Genomic DNA, 10,197 nt, shown 5'->3' with positions numbered 1-10,197 from the left:
TTCTTTTTTCTTTTGCATAATGACCAGTTGTGTGCACCACCTACTGACTGTAGCATTGACTGATTCACTGATTTGTGAAGTAGAGTAATCGTAACAGATCTTTTTCTTCATGTTGGCCGCATTTTCTGTACTATTTATTTTTCTCATTTTCAGCACTGACCTTACTTGAAGTGAAAACTTAAGGCTTACAAAAACTTTGTATTTTCTGTCCTGGAGGGTATACTAAGAAGCTGGTTCAGTTGTAAAGCAGGTTAAGTTAACCTTGTGCTATAGGTAAAGCACCTAATTTTCTTAACTAAATGATGCCTGCAGGTATATCTATTAGCAGGTTTAATTTTGCCTGCACTTGGTTGTGTACATTATTTTAAGTGTATTTGACAAGTTTACCAAAATATAAAAAAAGTCATTCAAACTGCATTTGCTTTGTTTTACTTTTTACTTGTACTTTTCATTACATTACTTGAGTACATCCATTTTTACAGTAATTTCCATACTTAAGTACAAGAAGTTTCAGATACTTTAAGACTTTAACTCAAGTAACATTTCAGTCAGTGACTTCGACTTTTACCAAAGTCATATTTTGGAGAGGTACTTGTACTTTTACTTGACTCTGAGATTTCAGTACTTTATACAACACTGGAAGGGACACACACACACTAAAGAAGCTTTAGGACTTGGTCTCCCACAAACACCCTCTGCCTCTTCACATTCCAACCTACGTAAAGTTTTTGTTTACGTCAACGCACCAACATACACGACAAGATATGAAACACTGTGGCAGCAGACCCAACATTTTAAAATGCTGTAGCCCTCCTATGTGTTTTCACCTTAATGATGTCGGCATCATTTTAAAATTAAGCTAACGTTTCTTTTTCTGCTATGAAATAAAATTTTACTTCTGCTTTTGTTGTTGCGCTTATTCCGTACCGCCATGGTACGGAATAATTTTGTCTTTTCTGACATTAAAAAGACAAAATTGAGCACAATTGCTGTCTGTTGGCAGCAAAATGTGGACTAATTGCTCCGAACTACGACACTTGCTGAGCACGTTTGCTCTGACGCGTCATCAGTGCTGTTTGCTTTGTGAATCTGGCAATGAGACTGAGCACGGAAAGTTTGGAGCTAAAAGTGCGTACAGTGCAATCTTGGTAAAGCTGCCTGTTAATCATTAACACCTTAAGATGCACTCTTTGTGCTCTGCAGACAAAGATAGAAAGTTTGAATTGGCCACTTGTGAATGGCGGCAGACGTCGCCGTTCCACTGATCGGACTTCAGGTTTGAGGATGTGCTCCTCCTGGTTTCAAAGGTGTTTCATAACGAAAGTGCAGGTCTGTGGATGAAAGGGGTGTTCCCTCCCTCGCTGCCGAGTCCCATGTCCCCGCCTGAACTCTATCAGCCATTCAGCCTGCGTAGATGCAGCTTACTGTTGGCTCATCATTTTGGCTTTCGCTGCTCAGACAATAACTCGCAGTCTGTTCACGTTCCTTACCGTATATCAGGCTGGATACATCTTGCCCCCCCAACCCGTCGCTCTTGCTGCTTATCTGGAATGAACGCGTCGCTGTGAATGATGTGGCGCGATCAGATTTAGCCTCGTAATTCAGGAGGACTCATCAAGACGTTTGTGACTGCGTGTCCTTGTGCAGGCTCGTATAGGCGCGCAGGAAGTAAGCGAAAATGACAAGATGTTTACAATTTCTGCATTTCCTAAGACACCCTGCGGACGCCTGCAGCCAGTTTGCATATGCGAAAGGGGCAGTGGTGTGTATTTTCCAGGTGCATTTTATAGTACAATCAGTTAACGATGTTCCCTTCATTTGTTATAAAAATGCTGTATATATAAAATATGACTTAAAAGAAATTTGACTAAGTAATTTAACGCCTTGAAATCGGGACTCTGTCTCTTTACAAACTCCTCTGGTTTCTGAAACTCCATCTTAAGGAAGTCATCGCAACATCGCTTCTCTATTAAAGCTTTAGAAAAAAATTTTAGCAGCGTAAAACTGAGAAGTAGACTGAATAATGACCTCAGCAGATGCCCAGTTCCAAAAGGTGTTTGCTGATTGCTCCTGGCTAGTCTGAAGGAGCTGCTCTATGAGGCAGAAGCTTGGAAACTGCAACACCAAGGAGGAGCTTCATCTCTGAAGGAGGTGCTGGGTCCATCCAGGCGTTTTGCCCAAGCGGAATGGTTGCCATAGAGACTAAAGGATTTCTCAAACATGCATAAAAAAATAAGCAACACTCCAGGTTTTTTTTGACAAGGGAATAACATTACAACATAATGTGAAGCTCAAAAAAAAAAAAAAGAAAATTCACATATCGCTTCCCCTTTAAGCTTAGATCTTTGCTTTATTCCATTGAAGTAGTGCTTTTTGTTATCATCAGTACATTTACTGCTGTTCCTTTTCATCAAAGTAGAAACCCGTTTCACCTCAAATGTACAAATGGGTACTGTGAAGTAAACGATATGCCGGTCTTGTCATAAAATCAACGTTGGAAGCTTTCCTGTGAAAGAGTCGCGTCCCATCGCGGGAGCAACAATGAAAAGACGAGTTGAATCTCCCGTACCTGCCCCTCTTTCTGCCCAGGCCCGGTTAAACGCTGCTGGGTGCGTTTGATCTCCACACCAGCCTGCCTTTCGGCCTCTCGGCGAGGCCTCGCCACCAAACAAACACTTCCCTGTGTTTGTTTGTTTAACACCGAGCTCTGCTTTCACGCAGACATAATTAAATCAAGCCTAATCCACTATTTATGCATTCCTACTCCTGAATTATTCACACATCAGTTTTATGTTTTATTGCATTTATTTTCTTTTTCTTCTTCTTCTTCTTCCCAGAGACAATTTAAACTTATGCTCTAGCTGTTATTGAATACTTCTTCCCTCAAGATTGCTTCTTTTATTAATTACGCCCCTCCTCCGTGCAGTAATGCGCAACACAGCCACATAAAGGCTGCGCTTGCACCTTTTTTTTTTACTTAAGTGAGTTTAAATTTGCTTAATGCAGCCAAACAGGGTTTAATAAGAGTAATTAGAACCTCAGGAGAGAGCATAAGTTTATTTTTAAGCATTTCAATGCCGGCGCTCGCCTTCATGCAAACAGCACACAACGAAGAGGTGGAAGTCCATCGCTTAGTTTTTACTGAGACTTAACCAATTAACTTTCCTCTGGTCTGGGAAAGTCGGCTATTTTGCAAATGCCGGGGTTGAAATGTTGTTAGGGCCACATGTCGGCTTTTCTACAACAGCAACAACAACAACAAAAAAAGATCAGCTTTAGCTCTCTTTACTCGAAGCGAGAACCGTTTGTCACGATGATAACGACGTTAAATTAACGCTCTGCAAAACTTTCAGGCCGCCACACTCTAAAGGCAAAGACCTATTAAAGCTACGGGCTCGTTTAATGGGTTACAACGACGTACCATCGACGCTTAATTAAAAGAGAAAACACTTAATGACAGGGACGCCAAATGGATTTTAATTTCTATTAATATTAAGAGCGAATGCGGTTAATTAACCTGACTTGCATTGTTAGTAAATTTACATCCGGCAGGAGGAAAAACACGGTTCAGCTGAGGTTAAAAAACCAAAAAAAATCTGCTTTTCTCTCCGACGCTGTGAACTCCAGCTGAACAGCGTGGACTTATAAAACCTACATTTATCAACAGGGCAAAAATAGGCACCAACTTTCTCCTCATTATCTGACATTAAATCAGACTAAACATTTCGTATTTTAGGTCAGTTAGGGTTTCCAAATTATTTTCTATTTGCTGCCTGCCAGGATAATGAGAGAAGGTTGCAGAGGTTCTTATTAGCGTACAGACACCAATGTTTCTGTCTTCCACCAGCCTTTTTTTTTTTTTTTTAAAAGCACACATTAGCGTAGCCTAGCGTCACAAATCAAACACACTACTTTCTTTTTTCCCTATTTTTTTTTTTGCAGTTAGTGACGGTTGATTGTTACTAGACTCGAAATGGGCAGAGAGAGAAGAGTCTAAGACAGGGGTCTCAAACTCCAGGCCTCAATAGCCGCAGTCCTGCAGTTTTTAGATGCGCCACAGGTACAAAACACTGGAATGAAATGGCTTAATGACCTCCTCCTTGTGTAGATCAGTTTTCCAGAGCCTTAATGACCTAATTATTCTATTCAGGTGGTGCAGCAGAGGCACATCTAAAAGTTGCAGGACTGCGGCCCTCGAGGACTGGAGTTTGACACCCCTGGTCTAAGCCAAGCGACGCCTTGGACAAAATGATTTTACAACTCAAAAAAAAGCTGGTCTAGATAGCAGGAAGAGAATTGTGGACCTCCAATAAGTCTTTTTCATCCTGAAGCTAAAGTTTCCACGTACTTTATGGTGCCTCATTCATCTGCTCAAAATGTTACGTGAAAGTGTGTTCGCAAAGGACAGGCAGTCTGTGTCCAGAGATGAACATGTTTTTGTGAAGGTGTAGCATAAATAAAGGTCTTCTTAGCGAAGATGCTGGCAGAAAATGGCGGGACTGTGTCTTTATCAAAAGCAAAACAAATCCTTTACTGACATGCGTGGAAAGGCCACTCTGTAAGGAAGAAGCTATCACTGCATAAACGTCAGAAAAACAGATTATATTTCACAAATGCACTCAGTGAAACAAGTATTAACAAGCTGTAAAGTTAACGATGCAACGCGAGCGATTGTCTACCGTCGCTACGTTCTCATCCAGGAGGAATGAAAGCTCCAGGTTAAAAACTCGATGCAATCTGCTGGTTTTCCTTGGATGCAAACTGTTGAAACCACTAGACTTGCTGTTCTGTTTGGTACCTAAGATCCACTGGAATGTATTGGAGTGTGATTAAGATTAAATGGAATTTTTTTTATTTGCAAAGTCCCTCAAGACGACATTTATCGTTAATTGGCGCAACATAAATGAAATGAAATGAATTGAGTTGCGCTTAGATAACAACACAACTGAAAGTTTTCTTTTGTCGACAGGATTGTGGTTTCAAAAACTGAAATATTAATGTATTAAGAGAAAGTTTCTATACAACAACACACTACTAAATCTCTTACAAGCTGCTTCCTCCGCCTGGGTAGGCAGACCTATCGGTTTGGAGCCCTTTTTCATTCAGGATTCATCTTGACATAAATCCACCGCGGTGTTGGAAAAATTCCCTTTAAAGATTTTGGTCCGTACTGACTGGACAGCATCACAGATTTTTTTTTTGTCTGACTCTGGACATCAGTCATAAAAACCTCCAACTCTCCCCAGCGTCGATCCGGTTTTTTGGGGGGTTTTTTACACGACTTTTAAAAGTCAAGGTATTTGTAGCCTGGCAGATAAAACATTACTTGCCACAGTGTAGAAAATAAATGCATGCTCTTCGCATCATTCATTCAGCCGAAGTAAGGCTGGCCGGGCCGACCGTGGCTTTCGCTGTATAAATCCGATGCACAGCATAGAGAAGCTAGAAACCAGGAAAGAAATGCCAGCCTCATTAAAATGTAACACAAAGTCTGCACGAAATCCCAGCACCACATTCCTCTCATAGTTTCTGCAAACTTATGCTTTGCTCTTACCAGTTCTTAAATGAATCAAATATTGATATGTACACTACAGAAATGCCTGGAGATCACAGGAAGCAAACGATCCAACAGTAAAAGACCAAAGTAAACATTTGAGCAACACCTTGAGAGAAGCAGTGGATGTGAAATGAATAGGAAGCAATTTCACTCATGATTGGATTTTTTCTTCTTTTTTCTTTTGTTTTGCGGCTAAGATTAGATCATATTCATATGCTCATACAGCACCAGTTAAAAGTTTAGACAGAAATGAATACTTAGGTCCTGTGCAACCTTTTGATTTGAGCTGTATTTCTTCGCCGGGTTGCAGAAATCAATACGGACGCTTTAATTTTTACTATCCCTGCGTCTCTATGGACTGAAAATATTGGCACAAAAGTACAGGGCATTTTCCATATTTACCAGGTGGGATGAGCCCCGGTGGAAAGCAGAATCCATAGCAGCATCGCTGCCGTTTCATTATGTGCCATGACTGTTATAGGGGTTGCAGAGTGTCCCTCAATGGTGATTGATTATGGTCGATGTCATTTGATTTTGAGTTAAACATGAAAATCTACTGAAACTAATCACCTCTCGGTCTGTTTCCACTTGGCAAAGCTCCACCTACATGTAGAGAAACACCTGTCATGACTCGTAGCATCTTTTTACACACAATCCACAGAACATCCTGGATACGGTCACATTTTTTAAACCTCTAAAGTAGGATGTTTACCTGTTGAATACCATGACGAACTAAGCTACCAATCCAGATTTTGTAGCGTAATTTCTTGACCGTAGTTCAGGAAATTAGGACGGTGTTGGTGTGAGATGGGAAACTTTCATTTAGCTTGGTTTACTTTGTACCCTGAGAGAAGTTACAACTACGTGACAATGCACTCATAAACATGGTGGTTTGTGGGTGCATTCACACCAGCTCTGTTTATCCCGCCTTAACCGACCTCTAGTCCGTTTGTCTTAAAGTCCGGTTCATTTGGGGAGGTGTGAACTTTAGTCAAATAGGGAAGAGCGATATGGAATTGACGTTTTATCACGGTATTTTGTGATAAATATTGTGATAATGATAAAAGTGACGATAAAAACAATTTATTACTTCAGTTTTAGGTAATTGAATGGCTGTGACTGAGAGCAATCACACCTTCACAAACACAAACGCTGCTCTTCAAAAACCCATTTATGTCACCAATCACATAAATGTGCTTCCTATCACTAAAATTAACAAAATGACGGCATTTGATCACATTTTCAAACCTGTTGATATGCTTTGATACGCCTTTATCAAGAGAGTAGCTAGTGAAAATAAAAATCCTGACAATGTGGTCAGTTTTGAGGGTTTTTAAACATCAACTGAAATTTATTGTGCCAACAATACATTGAAATTTTACGATAAGAAATGTATCATCATAAATGATAAACAATACGATAAATGCCCAACCAAGCTGGTTACCAATAAGTAGATACTTACCAAGCTTTTTTACATTGTACTTTTTCAAACTTTAGTAATTCAATCCAAATGCATCAAACTCATTTGTTCATAGATGTTTAACCTGCTTACTGTAAATTGTCTCTTTAAAACATTTTTTTTTTTCCTTGTGGAATAATGCAAAAATCCCACATACACTCTGCTGCACTAAAGCAGAAGTGTGAGACAGCGAATGGAAACTAGGACACGTCAGGCTATTCGGCCAATGGCAAGGTGTACCTTGTAAAAAGCGCAACTTGCACCTATTTTCTGAAACATGGTTCAACAATTTAACATGGCCTTAAACCAATTCACTGCAGGTGCACAGATGGTACACTTCTCTACTTGGAAATGCTCCGTACTTGAAAGAAATGCTTATTTTCCAAAAGTCGTAAAAAAAAAACAAAAATTGCCTTCAACCCCAGTGGTAATAACCAGAGGCTGTTTGCCTCGTCTAATTCACCAAAACAATAATTTCATGGATATCTCTGGGTATGTAGCACACAGAGCAGAAGAGCAGGTTGCATTTTCAATTTAAACCCCAAATACATGATGGCAAAAGCAGAAAAAGGGATGAGCTGGTAGTGCCAGCAGACTGCAAAATTCAGCCGTGCTCAACTTTATAATAAGAGTGCATTTTTAAAAAAAAAACACACCTTGAACATTTTAATGTTGAAACAGTGAACCTCAGTGTGTTTTAGGGGTATTATATGGTATTGACAACGTGTCAAAATCAAGTCCCAGAGGCCAACTCAGGCTCTTGATCGCTTTTTATGAACCTTAGGAAACAGTTGTGTGCTTAGGTAAAATATTAAAAGTCAAATCAAAGCCATTTTTATCTGTATGTTGCTAAGAGACATCTATACGTTCACATTTTAACAGGTGGTACAGACCAATACGAGGTACCACACAACTGTTGCTAATGAACCGATAGCAGGTTTTCAATTAAAGAAGAAATAAATCTGTACTTTGTACCTGAAGAAACACACAGTTACTAAATGGTTTATTAGTGTTAGCATTAAAAAAAACATAATTATGGACATAGACTTAAACATAACCACAAACAAATCACGGATAGAAAGTGAAGCAAAGAACTATGAATGTAGAACGATTGAATAAATCACAAATATATCAATATTTATATATATATTTATATGTGGGGCAGATTTGACAAAACGTGAACAGGTTTAAGGGACATGAGCCCTTGACTGAGACACTGACTGAACTCTGAATCAGCTTCGAAGGCAAACCAGCAGACAGTGGGAACTACAAGCTCTTCAGGACGTGCCACTCATCACGCTCTGTCATTTTCTCTCCGGGAGCTTTTCTTTTCTTTTCTTTTTCTTTTTTTTTGTCGCCCTCCTTCCAGTAAGCAGCTGGGTCCCATGTGAGGAAATGTGACGCTATTTACTGAGAGTCATTGTTTAGCACACAGGCCGTCGCTTCAAAAAACCCCTGTCACAGTCTGGCTCTGCCAAGTTTTTCCACGGTACAATTAAAGCAAAAACACACAATGCCCGGAACACGGATGAGTGCAGAGTATTTTATTTTTTTCTTCTTCTTCTTCCCTTTTCTTTCATATCTCTGACCTTAAGAGGAAAAAAAAAAAATCCCGCCCTGTGGACAGAAACACCCACTGAGCAGCAGTCAGCGTGGCTAGAAGTACTTCTTAATTATCACCCTCGAGCGGTTTGTTTTGAAGATACTGTTCGAAAGGACGGAAACCGAAGGAAAGGATTTTCAAAGATCTTTTTTTTCCTTCTTTTCTTTTATTCCAACACTGAAGCCGCTGGTGCCAAACATGAAGCAGCGTAAAGTGAGCGGCAGTGACAGGGCAGACTCTGGATTGCGCTGATTGACACGGCAGTACTGTCACATTCCTTTTGACGGGATTAAATTGTCACGACCTCTCAGATATGGAAATGCAGGCACTGATCTGAGGCCGTGAAAATGTCAACATTATTAAACCGTCAGACGGGTCAACGCAGTCAAAAGGCGTCGTGCGAATGTCTCAATTTGGTCGTTTTGTCCAATTTTACGAAGATCTTTGAAAGCGTCACCGCCTGTTTGACCAATAGAAAGGGATGTATAAATGTGGAAGAAAATAAAAATCCACAATGTGGCATGCATCTGTATTCTGCTCTGATGCTACTACAGCAGGGGTGTCCAAAGTGTGGCCAGTGGGCCATTTGTGGCCCTTGAAATGACTCTTTGTGGCCCACAAACAGCAGTTTAAGAATGATAAAAAAATTAGTTTGAACTTTTTCATTTTAATCAGAGTAAAATTACCAACATAATATATATATATATATATATATATATATATATATATTTATGTTTGTAACAAAGTATTTGTCTTTTTACAGCCAAGCTTTTATGATAAATAGAACCGCTGAACTTTTACCGAAAAGCCGACTTTGCTGCAACCAAATCAGCTTTTATTTAATTTATTGAACTGGGCAAGCATTTTGAAAAGAAAGCGAACCAAATCCTGTTTTTAAAACTGAAAATAAATGTGTTTAACCAAACCAAGCAGGATTTGAAAACTAGACGTCTTTCTTTTAATACTTCAAATGTGCAAAATCTTTTTAAACATCTGGATAAATGATACATAACATCCCTTTCCTACAAAAGCAAAAATAAAATTGGGATTCTTTGCTTGATTTTAGTTCTCTTAGTCTTTTTTTTCCCTTGACCCATGAATGTTTTTGATTGGTCAACTTTGCATCACATGACAGAAGGTTTGGATGCCTCTACCCTAAATTAAATCCAGTGAGCTCAACTACTTTAAGAAGGCATAAATTGGTAAATAGAGCTCAGCTGTGTTTCATTTAATTTCAGTATAAATGCAGCTATTAAGTTACGGTTTGTTAGAGAACCCATCCATCCATCCATTTTCTGTGCACCCTTGTCCCTAATGGGGTCGGGAGGGTTGCTGGTGCCTATCTCCAGCTACGTTCCGGGCGGGAGGCGGGGTACACCCTGGACAGGTCGCCAGTCTGTCGCAGGGCTTGTTAGAGAACATTAGTGAATAATCGGCACCATTAAGACCAAGGAACTCAGCAGACCGTATGATTTTATTTGTGTTCATGCCTTTACCACCCCCTTGTTGCTCATTTATATTTGATCAGGTCTTGCCATACATTCATTCCCTTCCTGTGTTCATTATTGCTAGACAGGT

The sequence above is a fragment of the Xiphophorus couchianus genome, chromosome 20, assembly GCF_001444195.1.
Source record: "Xiphophorus couchianus chromosome 20, X_couchianus-1.0, whole genome shotgun sequence".
Classification (NCBI taxonomy): domain Eukaryota; kingdom Metazoa; phylum Chordata; class Actinopteri; order Cyprinodontiformes; family Poeciliidae; genus Xiphophorus; species Xiphophorus couchianus.
The sequence above is the reverse complement of the archived record's forward strand: the minus strand, read 5'-3'. Positions refer to the sequence as shown.